The 14,099-nt window shown below is 58.4% G+C and overlaps 1 long non-coding RNA gene across 1 annotated transcript; it reads left to right on the top strand.

Annotated features, from left to right (window-relative positions):
• The first annotated feature begins 3,025 nt into the window (after positions 1–3,025).
• LOC139078263 (uncharacterized) lies at positions 3,026–13,939 on the top strand. Its single transcript, XR_011531142.1, has 3 exons — positions 3,026–3,440; positions 4,341–4,466; positions 13,036–13,939. It is a non-coding gene; the product is annotated as an uncharacterized lncRNA (long non-coding RNA).
• Positions 13,940–14,099: the final 160 nt, after the last annotated feature.

The raw sequence follows: 14,099 nt of genomic DNA, 5'->3' as shown, positions 1-14,099 counted from the left end.
AACGGTGTGGGTGCCACCTTAGGAGGGAGCATTTGTGCCTGTCATACGCCAGGAGCTTCATGTCAGGCCTAGGGCGTTACGATGGTCAGTGGTGGCATGAAGGGGTAGCTCAGGGCTGTGGGAGGTGCCTTTGGTCCCTTCCCCATAATTTCAATGCCCCCAAAGCCAGCTCAGATAAACATCCAACATATGGGGGCCGGCCCCGTGGCCGAGCGGTTAAGTTCACACGCTCTACTTCCGTGGCCCAGGGTTTCGCTGATTCAAATCCTGGGTGTGGACATGGCACCTCTCAAGCCACACTGAGGCAGCGTCCCACATGCCACAACTAGAAGGACCCACAACTAAAAATGCACAGCTATGTACCGGGGGGCTTTGGGGAGAAAAAGGAAAAAGAAAATCTTAAAAAAAAATAACTATAAAAAAACCCAAAAACATCCCACATAAGTAAAGACAGTGAGTTTGCTAAGCGATGGCAGCTTCAAGACAAGCTCCCCAGCCCCACTTTCAACCCAATGGCCACAGGTCCCTTTTATATAGAAACTCTTTAACTGCTATTTATTGTGTCCACTTTACTGATGAGGAAACAGGCTCAGAGGGGCAAAGTAACGTGGTCTAGTCACAGCTGGTAAGTGGCAAAGTCAAGATTCACAGTAGAGGTTTTTCTAAGTCAGCTTCTCATTTCGTAATCCAATATAATTAAGAATAAATCCTCAGAAGAGACCTCAAATTCTTCTTGAAAATTAAGAGCTCCTCTTCTACATAACCCTTGAATCAGAGGAAAATCAAAACTGAAATGGCAAATTATCCAGATGAGAGAGTAATAAAAAGTAGATGCCATTCACACCAAAGCATAAGAGATGTAGCTAATGCTGCCTACAGAGGAAATTTATAGCCTCACAAACTTTTATTTAAAAAAATTGAATTGAAAACAAATGGATTTAAGTATTTTTAATATAAAATATAGTTTAAAAAAGAGTAGGAGTAAGAAATTAAAGGTAAACTCTGCAATTAATGAAATAAAAACAACAAATGAGTAGAAATGATACATTTTTTTAAAAAAGGATTCTTTGGGGGGAAAGCACTATAAAATAGAGAAGTCCTGGAAAATCTGAGTAAGGCAAAAGTAAAAAGAGCAAGATTAGGAATAAGTAAGGAGACAGAATCACAGAATCAGGAAATATTTATTGATTCATTCAAAAATAGGTCATACCTACAGGCTCCAGCCACTGCTTTAGCCACAGCTTTGGTCAGTCCTGGCTCTGCTCCCATGCCACCTGCAGCAGAAGTGAAGAGGCAGACAACATTCCGCCCCTCCTGGAGTTTATTCTAGTGGGAAGAGATGAGGGGCTGGCCCGGTGCTGCAGTGGTTAAGATCACACTTTCCGCTTCAGTGACCCGGGGTTCACCGGTTCAGGTCCCAGGTTCGGACATATGCACCACTTGTCAAGCCATGCTGTCACGGGCATCCCACATATAAAGTAGAGGAAGATGGGCACAGATGTTAGCTCAGGGCCAGTCTTCCTCAGCAAAAAAGAGGAGGATTGGCAGTGGATGTTAGCTCAGGGCTAATCTTCCTCAAAAAAAAAAAAAAAAGAGAGAGATAGGAAGTAAACAAATAAAGTCATAAGATAGTTTCAGATAGTGCGAAGTGATTTAAAAGAAAGGCGATGTCTGAGGGAGTTCCTGGGACGTGGGGCTGCTTAGGTTGGCTGGTCAAGGAAGACCCCTCTGAGGAGGGGCCATTTCAGATGAGACTTGAAGGATGTAGAATCAGCCATGGGAAGATCTGAGGGAAGGAGCGTTAGGCAGCAGGAACAGCAAGTGCAAAGGCACTGGGGTGGAACAGAGCTGCCTCATGAAAGAGAGAAGGCCGTGAGCTGGAACATGGTGACAGAGGGGGAGACAGGCCACAGGCAGAGGTGGGGCTCACTCACACAGGGCTTGTGGACCACGGTGAAGAACTGGGATTTTCTTCGGAGTGAACTGGGAGGCCATTAGAACTTTAAGCAGCAGAGTGAATGATCTGATTCATGCATTGGAAGAGCCCTCTGGCTTTAGGCTGCTGCTGATGAACTTGGTGAGTTGGTGAAGGTCAAGAGTGGAAGTGGAGACACGAATGAGGGGCCTGAGGCAGCTGTCCAGGTGACAGGTGGTGGGTTGGCTCCAGGTGGTGAAGGTGAAGAGAAGGGGACCATAGTGGACACCGTGGTCCCCCAGCTCGGGAGTGTGGGAGTCAGCCGCTCCAGGACTCGCCTTCAGCCTGAGACCACGCCCCTCCCCAGGGTACCCACATCCAACGTCTGGTTGATGTGGACATCTAAAGACCCTGTCCCCTTGTCCCAACGGAGGACAGCTCGGAAGGGCTGTCCCAGCTTTAGAGCTCTGCTGAGACCTCTCTTGCAACTGGATCACCGCTGGGCGTCTCCCTCTGCCGCATCCTGGCGCTCTCATTCCTCACGGGTGGGGTCCGCGAGAGCTCTCCCCAGAAGCCACCGGCAGGCGAAGCTCTGTCTCTGGGTCTGTTTCCCAGGGAGCCCCGCCAAAGACGGGGACCAATTAGAAGAACCATAAAAATAGTGTAGGCTACTGTGTGGTGACAAGTCCATTCTCCAGAGATGACTCCAAGGGCCCTACCCCAGGTCACACAGCTGCGTCTCCTTCCTGACAGATCTGCTCCCACCCCACCTGCAAACCCAGAGCAGCAAGTCTGTAAGGGCCTGAGGGATGTGCAAAGGCAGGAAGGAAATCAGCAGGACCGGAAGTCGAGAACCTTCACTCCGGGTGCTGTGCGCCTTCGAGGCTTTGGTCGGAATGGCGTGGGACTGTGTTTTTAGGCCTCTGACACTGCACAGCGCTTGTAGTTGGAAGGTCTGGTCATTGTCATTCAAGTCATCCCGTCCTGAGCGTCGCTGCCAGCCTCATCTCTGCTAGGTCTCCAAGTTCCTAGTCATCACAAAGCCCCAGCTTTGCACACTTCCGAAACCCCGACCAGGAGCAGTGACCCAAAACAGTGAAACTGCCCACATTCTAAATTTGAAAAGTTGCACCCTCTGGGTCTGAGGCCTCCTGCTCCGGAGCCTTCTCACTTGCTGGCTTCGTGGTCACAGCAGGCGGCTTTCCCTCGCTCTCTCCCTCGCTCGTGTGTTTGTTCATTGGACCTCTCTGCTGCTGCTGGCCGGGGCTAAATGCTGAGATACTGAGATGAAGATGACAGAGACCCTGCTCTCAAATGGCTCACGGCCAGGTCGGGGAGGCAGACAGCTAACTGACCCACTTCCTAATGGTTCAGTCTGAACAGTTTTTTTTATCTTCTGGGGGTACAGTGAGCATCCTATTTGGGACCAGTTCAGAAAGTTTTGACTGTCACAAAGAAGAGTTTGCTGCGATGGGCAGTGGGGAGCCAAGGAAGGCTCTTGAGTGGGAGAATGGCATGATTAAAGGTGAGATTTAGTTTCATTTATCTTGTTTATCCATCCATCCATCCATCTGTCCATCCATATATTCACCCATCCTTCCACCCATCTATATATTCACTCATCCTCTCCTCCATCCAACCAGCCAGCCAGCCAGCCAGCCCTCCATCCGTCCATATATTCACTCATCCATCCATCTATCCACCCCTCCATCCACCCAACCGACCACCCATCCATCCATAATTCATTCATCCACCCACCCATCCATCCATCCATCCATCCCTCCACCCATCCATCCATCCATCCATCCATCCCTCCACCCATCCATCCATCCATCCATATATTCACTCATCCATCCATCCATCCATCCAGCAAATACTTATTGAACATTATCATGTGCTAGACACTGTGCTGTGCACCTGGCTTCTGTCTACAGCAGTGAAGAAGACAGACATAAATTCCTGCCTTCATGGGACCAACATTCTGGAGCGGAGGGGTGGATAGACAATAAACAAGCAAACAAATAAATCAATAAGTGAATTCCAGAGCTATGAAGGAAATAAAGAGAGAGACAGGGTTGAGAGCGACCAGGACACAGGGTGGGGCGCCTCCGATTGGATGGTCAGGGAAGAGACCTCTGGGGAGGTGATGATTCAACTGGGGTTTACAAGAAGAGAAAGAGGCAGTTATGACAAGAACAGGGGAAAGAGTTACAGGAAGCGGGAAGAGAAGTGCAAAGGCCCTGAGGCAGGAAAGAACTTGGCTTGTCAGAGAAAGTGAAAGGAAGCCAGTGTGGCTGAAAGGGAGAGAGGAGGCAAGACAGGGCCTCGGAGGCCGTGGTGAGAACTTTGGAGTTTTTGGAAGGGCAGCCGGAGGCCACTGGAGGGTTTCAGCAGGCGAGTGGCATGTTTTGATTTTCGTTTCTAGAAGTTCCCTCTAATCTGCTGTGAGGAGCAAACGTGGCAGCAGAGAGACCAGTGTGGAGGCTGTAGGTGAGGATGGCGGTGGAGCTGGACAGAAGCGGACGATTCAGGACAGACAGTGGAGGTGGCGGTGAGAGAAACGGAGGAATCAAGTGACCTTGGAGCTTGGGCTACTGGGGGGTGGCAGAGCAAAGACTGGAGGTTGGGGGTGGGGCTGGGGGGAGGAATGGGTGTTTGGGGGAATCAAGACGTCTTTTTAGGGTACTCCGGTGGCAGTTAGACAGCCCAGCCCAGAGCCCAGGGGCGATGGGGATGCTGATGGGAATGCGAAGTTCCTTGCGCACGTGGTTACTTAAAGCAGCGGAAGGAGTGAGGTCGCCAAGGACATGGCTGGGGGCGTGGCCAAAGATGGAGCTCGGGGAGAAGGTTGCTGAGAGGTGACCACAACTGGACTTGGCAGCGGGATTGTGACCTCAAGAGCCATTTGGTGGCACAGAGGGTGGCAGCCTGGTTGGAGGACACTGAGGAGGGGTGGCATGGGGTGAGAACTGGATCAGGGAGCATGGACGAGGCTCACCAGAAGCTCCCTCTGGCAGGGAACGGAGGAACGGGGCGCTTGTGGGAAGACGACGGGGTCCGGGGAGGGCATTTGATGTTTTCAACACAAGAGGTCCCGAGAGGGAGAAACTGGGGCTGCACCAAGGGGCAATTGCTGGGAGAATATCCCCGAGTGGCCCAGAGGGAGCACACGGCGCCAGGCCTGCTATTCCGTGGGCATCACCAATTGTGTCCGCTCTCTCCCCGTGTGACCTTGGGCAACTTAAGGACGCTCCGGGCCTCCATTTTTACGACTCCAAAATGGGCCACACAGGCCCCAGATGACTTGGGTGTTGAGGTGACAGGTCCCCGGGACAGAGCAGGCTCAGCAGGGAGGCAGTTGCGATGGCCGACGCTCCTCAGTTTGTGTTGTCCTGGACTGTCCCCGGGGAGGCCACCAGGTTCCACCAGGCCCACCCCGCTGCATTGTCCAACGCTGCCTTGCTCCAAGATTCACAACCAGGCCTGGCTGGCCCCTGGAGACTCCACCCAAAGTGTTGTACTTTTTGGGGGGGGGGAATGAAAGTTTTCAAGTCTGAGGGGCTGCCAGGCCCCGTGGAAGAGGCTCTGGATGCGATCCCATATCTGCGCTTGCTGGCTCGGGGACTTTGAGCAGGGGCGTTTCCTCTCTAGGTCTTAGTTTTTTAATCTGCAAAATGGGCATCATCATCATCATCATCGTTGTTGTTATGAAGATTAAGTGACATGGTTCCTCCCACCCTTCCTTCGTCTTACAGAAGTCAGGTTCTGCCCCCGGAGTCCCCCTCTTCTTGGCTCATGTTATCTGGGTGGGGCCTGGGCCCCTGGGGTTCTGTTGAGGCAACCTTGGCGTCTGCCGCACCCACAGGAGTCTGGGCTTATGGCCCCCCCGGGGGCTCTCCACTGCCAGAGTTTATCTGTCCTGCCCTTCTGCCCTCCAGCCTGGACCCAGTATCAGCTGTCGGCCAGGAATCCACGCAGTACGAAGGGAGGGGCACTGCCGACATAGGGGTTGGGCCAGACAACAGGTGCAAGGTTGGCCCAGAGAGGGCGGTGGGGGGTTGTCCAAGGCCACAGAGCAAGTAAAGGGAGGAGGGCAGATCTGGTGGCAGCTTCCCCCCTCCCCGCCCCCGCCCTGTCTCCTATGGGGCATTCAGCCCAGGTGGCAGTGGCCGGCCGCCTGGGGAGCAGAAAGGGCCTGACTGTGCTTGGGAGGCCCTGGGGCAGATGCCGAGGACAGACGCTGTGAGGACACCTCCTGGAGGCAGCTCCAGGCTGCTAGAGGTTTCTCTGGGCCCAACCCGGTGGCTCAGGAGACCTCTGTGCTGGGTCCAGCAGGCCTCTTCCAGTCCCCCTCCAGCCCCGCAGGCCGCAGAGACAGACAGGCTGAGGTGGAGTCCTGGCTCTGCCTCCTAGGACCGAAGGAGGATCCTGAAAACTCTCGAGCCTCGGCTGCCTCGGCTTCCTCGTCTGTGAACTGGGGGTGATAATGGCAGTTAAGCCCTTTGGTTAGGAGGATGCAAACTACAAATAAGATGAAGCTTCTCCTCTGCTCACCCCCTCCGGAGCCCCACTGCCTTGGGGAGAAAGTCCTCTCCTCCTCTCACCAGACCTTGCGGGCCTGCGCCCCTTGCACCCCGTTTTCTCTCCCCGCCGCCACTCTGGCCTCCTCGACGCTCCTCCATCCCCCTGAGCTCAGTCCCACCTCAGGACATCGCCCTTCCCTCTGCATCCCCTCCGTGCTCCTGCAGCGCTCCCCGCCCAGCTGGTCCTCAGAGAGGCCCGGCCCCCGCCACCACTGCCTTGTTGGCCCCACGGCGCTGAACTCTGTCTGAAGGAGTTGTCTGTTCCTTCCCTGTTCCTCATCTGTCGCGGAAGCGTGGGCTCCACGAATGCCGATCTGGCAGGACCTGGCACCTGGGAGATGCGCCACGAACACTAGCTGCTGTAACTTTTCTAGAACTATTTCTAGATCGCTCAAGGCACCTAGTGCTGTGTGCATGGAGAAAGTCAAGGCCAGGGCCAGCTCTCAGGGGCTGGGTTCTCATTCGCCCTGTATGTCATTTATTCCTTCAGACCCATTTCCCCCAGCACCTGCTGCGTGGCGGCTCTGAGTGGGGGCCAGGGAGGAAGCTGTGAAGTGGGGATCCTGGCTGTGCCACCTCCATGGGAGGGACGGCTTGGTCCTCAATTCCCAACCCTCTGTGGCTCCCTATCACCCCAGGCCAGAGTCCAGGGCCCTATCTCAGCGTGCCATGCTCCCTTATCTGCGTCCAGCCGCGGTTCTAGAGGGACGTCTGCAGGAGCCCCCGCCTCCGCTCAGTGCTTTCCGTTCCCAGAGGCTCTGCTCTTGCTGCTCCCCCAGCCCGAGACACGCTTCCCCCCAACCTGCAGCCGAGCTGCGGACGTGTTCACGCAAACACGGGGCTCACGGCCCGTCCAGGCCCTGCTTGCACCTCTGTCCCCCCGCCAGCTCCCGCGAGCCTTGAGGCCTTCTTGGTTCTGTGTCATCAAATTGGGCCCCAGCCTGTCAGCCATTCTTTGCATGGACCTTCTCTTATCAGGACCTCACACCGACCCCGTGGCCCTTATCCGTGTTTCACAGAAGAAGGCACCAAGGCACAGAGAGGTTTAGTAACTTGCCCAAGGACACACGCCTAGAACATGGGACTTGAACCTGGCAGACTGACCCCAGGTGCATTCTTCATGTCCTTGCTCTGCTGTCTTAGCTATTTAGTGGGTCTTTCCAGAACCCCTGCCTGTGATCAGCCTGTAGGGAACATGCCCTCCCCCACCCCCACCTGCCCGCCTGAGGCTGCCCTCGGAAGCTCTGGACCATTCTGAATGCACAGTGCCAGGTCCCCATGCTGGGTGCTTCCGAGTTATGGCCCCGTGTAAGGCTCTCGTTAGCCCTGTCTTACAGATGGGGAAACTGAGGCATGGAATGGGGAGATCACACCTGCCCCAAGCTAGAAGGCGGGAGATCTGAGTCAAACCCAGGCTGTCTGAACCAGAAACCCAACCCATGCTCCCTGCTGGTCTTCATGCTTAGTACCCCATGGCTGGCCACCCCAGCTGACCACCCGCCATCGAGGGCCTCTTGGGTCACGCCTGCTTCTCGCTGTGCTCCACGTGGCTCCATGCCACCCCTGTAAGGCCGGTCTGTTTTTCGCCCCATTTTAGAGATGAGGGAACCGAAGCGACCAAGGTCACCCAGCTAGCGAGGGGTGGGGCTGGGTTTAGAACAGGGTCGTGGGAGCTCAAAGCTCTTCCGTGGCTGCCCCGCCTGTCCCAGTGACCAGGCCACCTGCGTTTCTCTCCCTGCCCCCCAATCCCACCCCAGGGAAACTTGAGTCTCCTGGGAATCTCCAGACCTTCGATTGTTCCCAGCCAGAGCTTCCTGGGAGCGGACAAGAGGGAGCCGCCTGCTTGGGCTGCCCTTCCCGTTCCGCTGTCAATGGGCCTTTGTGTGGCTAGGTCTAGCCCAGCCCCTGTCCACACCACATGGCTTCCTGACAATTCAAGGCTCTCAGCCAGGAGCTGTGTGTGGCCTGGGAACCCACCACCCAAAGTAGCAGAGTGCCCAGACAGGCCTGCTCTGTGGTTAAGCAGCCCCCGGACCTTTGCACTTGCTATTCCCTCTGCCAGGAAGGATCTTTCCTCAATTTTTCCCACAACCAGTTTCTTCTCGTCCTTCAAGTCACCACTCAGATGTCACCACTTCAAAGAGGCCTTTCCTGACCATCTGGCTCACTAGAATATGAGTGCCAAGAGGGCAGGAGTTTGTCTGTTGTGTGGCAGAGACCAACAATAAGAAGTTGACACTTCAACAAGATCCTTTCTGCTAGGGATACGTGCTATCAGAAGAATCAGGTAATTGGATAGAGTGCCTGGAACAGGGGGCCTCTCCCAGGCAGTGAGATTTGAGCAGAGACCTGGATGAAAGGGAAGAGCCATGCCAATATCTGGGGGAAGAGAGTTCTAGACAGAGGGAACAGCAAGTGCAAAGGTCCTGAGGCAAGAATATGCCCATGTGTGTGAGGAGTCTCAGTCTTGAGGAGGCCAATGTGTCTGGCACAGAGTGATTGAAAGAAGAGTAGGGGGAGATGAGGTCAGGGAGATGAGATGGGGTGGTGTCTATCACATAGGACTTTACAGGCCGTGAACTTTGGCTTTTACTCTGAGTGAGGAGAGTTCCAAGGGACGTGATCTGACGTGGGTTTCCACAGGGTCCCTCAGGCTGCCTTGTGGAGAACGGACTATCTGGGGGCAAAAATGGAAGAAGGGAATTTATTCACCCACCCAAACGGAGCCCCTACCTTGTGCCAGGCATCGTCCCGACACTGGAGATAGAGCAGCGAACAACTGTGACAAAAAACCTCTGTCCTCAGGGAGCTCACGTTCTTGCGTTGGGAGCCTGGGGATAAACTGGAGAAGTGAGCAAAGCCCTTGGTGTGCCAGGTGAGGGTGTGGAGGAAACCTAACAGGGGAGCATCCGGGAGCGGGGGCTCATGTCCGCACCAGCAGGTGCAGTATTCACGTTGCAGATGCCGTGTGTCCAAGCCTGTGAGCTCCCGCAGGGGACCGTGGCCTTGCCATGGCTGGATCCCAGACCCCAGCATGGGGCTTGCCTCCAAAATGGACCCTACCTCATTCTACATGTGGGGAAACCGGGGCTAAGAGACTACTCTGACTTGCCCGAGGTCACACAGCTAAATGTGTGAATGGCAAAACCTGGACTGACCCAGGGCTCCTCTCCCCGGTGGGGTGGATGAACTTGGCCCTTGGTGCCCCACCGTCCTGAAGGGGCCAGCTCTGTCTGGGTGGGATCCCTGCTGGAGGTAGGTCCCCTGGGCCGTGGGCCCCAGCGGAGCCAGGCTCAGGCACACAGTAGGCGCTCAGTAAACGCACGCCGTTGAGCAGGCACCAAGGCAGCGGTTCTCGCTGCTCCCGGGCGACTTTCCCCCGCCGGGGGATGAGCGGCAGTGTCTGCAGACGGTTTGGGCAGTGACACTGGGAAGGGGGGACGCGCTGCTGACCTCGAGCGAGGAGAGGCCAGAGATGCTGCCGCGCGCCCTACAACGCACAGGACGGCTGAGACCCGCCCGGTCCCCGGTCCCCCGCCGGCCTCGGACCCGCCCGCTGTGCGCTGGCACCGCCCGGTGGCGTCACGAGGCGCGGCAGCATCCCCGGGAGGAGCCGGGCCCCGAGCGGTCCTCCAGCGTCCGGATGACACCTGCCACCGCGGCTCGCCCACGGCTCCAGTGGGCGCGTGTGGACCTGCGGCCTCCAGCTCAAGGGCGGCTCCCCCTCCCCAGATGCGCTGGGAGTCCCCCGACCCCTCGCTGGCTGTCATCCCCGTCCCTCCCGTGCTCAGAACCCTCCGTGGCTCCCACGTTATCCACCGGGAAAGTCGAAAGCCCTAAATGGCCCCCGCCCCACTGTTTAAAACCGAAACACACTCAGCTCTCCTCCTCCGTCTGCGCTCTGTTTTTTATATTCAGCAACAATCACCAAGGGACGTATATTTCGCTTATTTTTCTTGTTTATTGCCCATCTCCGCCACGTGAACAGCTCCCTGGGGCCTGGACCCTGCTCTTTCCCCAGCATCCAGCACCGTGCCCGACACACAGTCGGTGCTCCACAAGTATTTGTGGATTAAAATGGATGGATCGATCTGCACAACCTCCCCGGCCTCACACTAGAACTCTGCGGGTTCTAGTCCCACCTCCACGAGCAAGGCTGTGCCTCATAGGACAGGCTAGTTAACCTCTCTGGGCCTCAGCTTCCTAAGAGGAATAAAAGTGCCCACCTCATTGCGTTCTGAGGGCTTTAGATGTGTCACTCCACACGTGTTTAGACCCGTCAGTGGCGCCCAGTGGGTGCTCAGTGCGGACAGGGCCACACTTCAGTCACCATTCCCAGCCTTCTTCTCCTCCTCCTGCCCTCTCCACTCGCCGAGCCCCTCAGGGGAGGGCGCGGGGCTCGGTCTTCTTCATCCTTCGCACACAGTGGGTGCTCAGTACATGCTGGTGTTGGGGGAAGGACATGGGTAGGAGCCTTGTCCCCGGGCACCGTGAGGCACGCTCTCCTACCCCAGTTTCCGGGGAGAACCCGAGGGTCCCACGGCCAGCGGCAGGACGTGTCCCTCGGAGCAGGTCGGGTGCCCTCCCCCCGTCCCCCGGGGGTGAGGGTCGGGGACGCGCTGGGCGCAGGGAAGCGCTGTCATTCTGCAGAGTGGCCAGCAGGGGGCAGCGGAGCCCGGGCCGACGCCGGCCCTCGGTCCTCCCGCGCCCGGAGGCAGCGCGCCCCCCCTCGCTCTCCGCGCCCCCTCCGCGCCCCCCGCTCTCTGCGCCGCGCGCCCCCTCGCTCTCCGCGCCCCCCCTCGCTCTCCGCGCCCCTCCTCGCTCTCCGCGCCCCCCCCCGCTCTCCGCGCCCCCCCCGCTCTCCGCGCCCCTCCCCGCCCTCCGCGCCCCCCTCGCCCTCCGCGCCCCTCCTCGCTCTCCGCGCCGCGCGCCCCCTCGCTCTCCGCGCCCCGCCTCGCTCTCCGCGCCCCGCCTCGTCCTCCTCGCCCCGCCGCGCCCCTCCTCGCCCCGCCGCGCCCCCCCTCGCCCCGCCGCGCCCCCCCTCGCCCCGCCGCGCCCCCCCCCGCCCCGCCGCGCCCCTCCTCGCTCTCCGCGCCGCGCGCCCCCTCGCTCTCCGCGACCCCCCTCGCCCTCCGCGCCCCTCCTCGCTCTCCGCGCCGCGCGCCCCCTCGCTCTCCGCGACCCCCCTCGCCCTCCGCGCCCCTCCCTCGCTCTCCGCGCCGCGCGCCCCCTCGCTCTCCGCGACCCCCCTCGCCCTCCGCGCCCCTCCTCGCCCTCCGTGCCCCTCCTCGCTCTCCGCGCCCACCCTAGCTCTCCGCGCCCCCTCGCTCTCCGCGCCCCTCCTCGCTCTCCGCGCCCACCCTAGCTCTCCGCGCCCCCCTCGCCCTCCGCGCCGCGCGCCCCCTCGCTCTCGGCGCCCCTCCTTGCTCTCTGCGCCCCCTCGCTCTCGGCGCCCCCACCCGCTCTCCGTGCCGCGTGCCCCCTCGCTCTCCGCGCCCCTCCTCGCTCTTCGTGCCGCGTGCCCCCTCGCTCTCCGCGCCCCGCCCCCCCCGCTCTCCGCGCCGCCCCCTCGCTCTCCGCGCCGCACCGGCCTCCCCCGGGTCCAGCGCAGTCCTGCCAGGAGGGCCTGTCGCGCATCCGGCGCGGATGTCCTCCGGGGCCCCGAGCTAAGAGCTCCCCGCACGTCGACTCGTTCCGCCTTCCCAACAACCAGAGTGGGGCGGGTACTGTTATTGCCCCCTTGCTCGGAGGCGGTCGCGGAGGCCGGACGACAGGCGAGGTCGGGAGCCGGAGGCGGTGCCGGTGCACATCGCCCTTGGGGTCTGCAGGCAGTTGGCGCGCCCTTGGATCACACGCTGGGATGCAGCAGACATTGGCGAGGTCTCCTTGGGGAGGGGGCGTGTAACTGCCTGCTGAGGAAGGGGAGGCAGACCCTTGAACCCAAGACGGTGGACTGCAGTAGAGCACAGCAATTTGCTTAAAAGGTTCATGGGCCCTCCGTACCAGAGAATCAGAAAATGCCGGAGAACCAGGAGCCTGGGGGAGCGCGGAGAGGCGAAGCTTGGCCCGGCCTCGCAGGTGCTTTAGGGCGAGGGGGGAAATCAGGAGCCCACCGGATTTTTCAGGGAGGAACAACGGTCCCCCAGGTGAGAGCAGGAGGATGTTTCAGACCAGAGGAACAGTGTGTGCAAAGGCCCTGGGGTGGCTCAAGGCACCTCAATGGCTGAGTCTGGCTAAAATGGCATAAAAAAGATGGAGGGAAGGCAGGATAGGCAGAGAGAACTTGAGTCTCAGTTCGCTGAGACTTAGAGGAAGGGCAGACCGCTGGGCTCAGACACAGGCCGCGCAGGGTGCCACGGGGTCCCAGAGACGGCCCTCAAGTCCCGTGGGAACCTCAAAGGACTATCACTGTGCCCCTTTTACAGATGGGGCAGCTGGGCCTCAGAGAGGTGGGGACAGCTTGCTCAGACGGCCGGTAAGAGGCGGACTGGGGTTTGAACCAGCCCTGTGAACCTCCAGGCTCTGCTACTTTTCCAGGAAACACCAGGAACTCCGGAGAGACCTTCACTGAGTTCTGGCGAAACGAGTGAGTTGACTGAGTCCTCTACATGCCTGGCGCTGTGTGGAGTGTTTCCCCGCATCGTCTCATCCAATCCTCAGAAATAATCGTGTGCGGGAAGTGCCGTTACTTTCCTTTCTTTTACAAATAAAGAACCAATGCTCAGAGAGGGCAAGTGATTTGCCCAAGATCACACAGCCCACAAGTGTCAGAACCAGGATCCCAGCCCAGACCCGCAGGCTCTGGCGTCTGCCCTTGTAACCCTGGCACCTGAGTCTCCCAGACTCCCTTCTGCTCCGAGTGTTGTGTCATCCGTGCTCTGTCTTCCTTCCTCTGTGTTCTAAATGGACTCCCCACTCGCCCTTTTTTTTTTTTAACTAAACCTGTTTCTGTACAAAAGAAACCGTATATCATTAGCAGAAATGGAGAACCTATATCATTTATCACGAATGGAAGATGATGGAAATAAACCCAAAGGGAGCCCCACAACGTCATCCCCTTCTTGTCGGAGGCTGTTGCCAGCCCAGCCTGGACACAGAGGCTGCTGGAGCTTCGGTGAAAGGGAGGGAGAAAGGGTTAGCGAGGCGCCACAGAGATGCCGGCAGAGGGAGCTTTGCTCCTGAGATGCTCAGAGCAGCGGCAGGGTCCCCTTGCAGGGGAAGCCGCCTCTCTGTGACCCGGCCCCGCAGACCTGGAACAGCCCGCGCTCCTGAGCTACCCGATGGCTGGACAAGCTGCTCACCCCCAGACCAAACCCTTCTCCTCAGCTCATTCGGGCCCTGTGTCCACAAACCCCACGTCCGGGCCGAGGTGGGCGGGGGTCCCGTGAGCAGAGCCTGACTGTCCGTCTCACCGTCTGCTCCCCGCCCCCCCCACCCCCCCCCGCCCACACACAACCCCACAAGCAGCAGTGTATACAGCTGGCGCTCAGCCAGGCCTCCTGGGCTGCAGAGACTCAGCATTTGGTGGTTGGTCTTTTCTGTTTTTAATAGAAAAATGTTTCCTGCACCACCAACTCTTTCCTGGGCAGGGTCTGGAAACC

The sequence above is a fragment of the Equus przewalskii genome, chromosome 21, assembly GCF_037783145.1.
Source record: "Equus przewalskii isolate Varuska chromosome 21, EquPr2, whole genome shotgun sequence".
In the NCBI taxonomy this organism is placed as follows: domain Eukaryota; kingdom Metazoa; phylum Chordata; class Mammalia; order Perissodactyla; family Equidae; genus Equus; species Equus przewalskii.
Note: the sequence above shows the minus strand (reverse complement) of the source record. Positions and strands in the feature narration are given on the sequence as shown.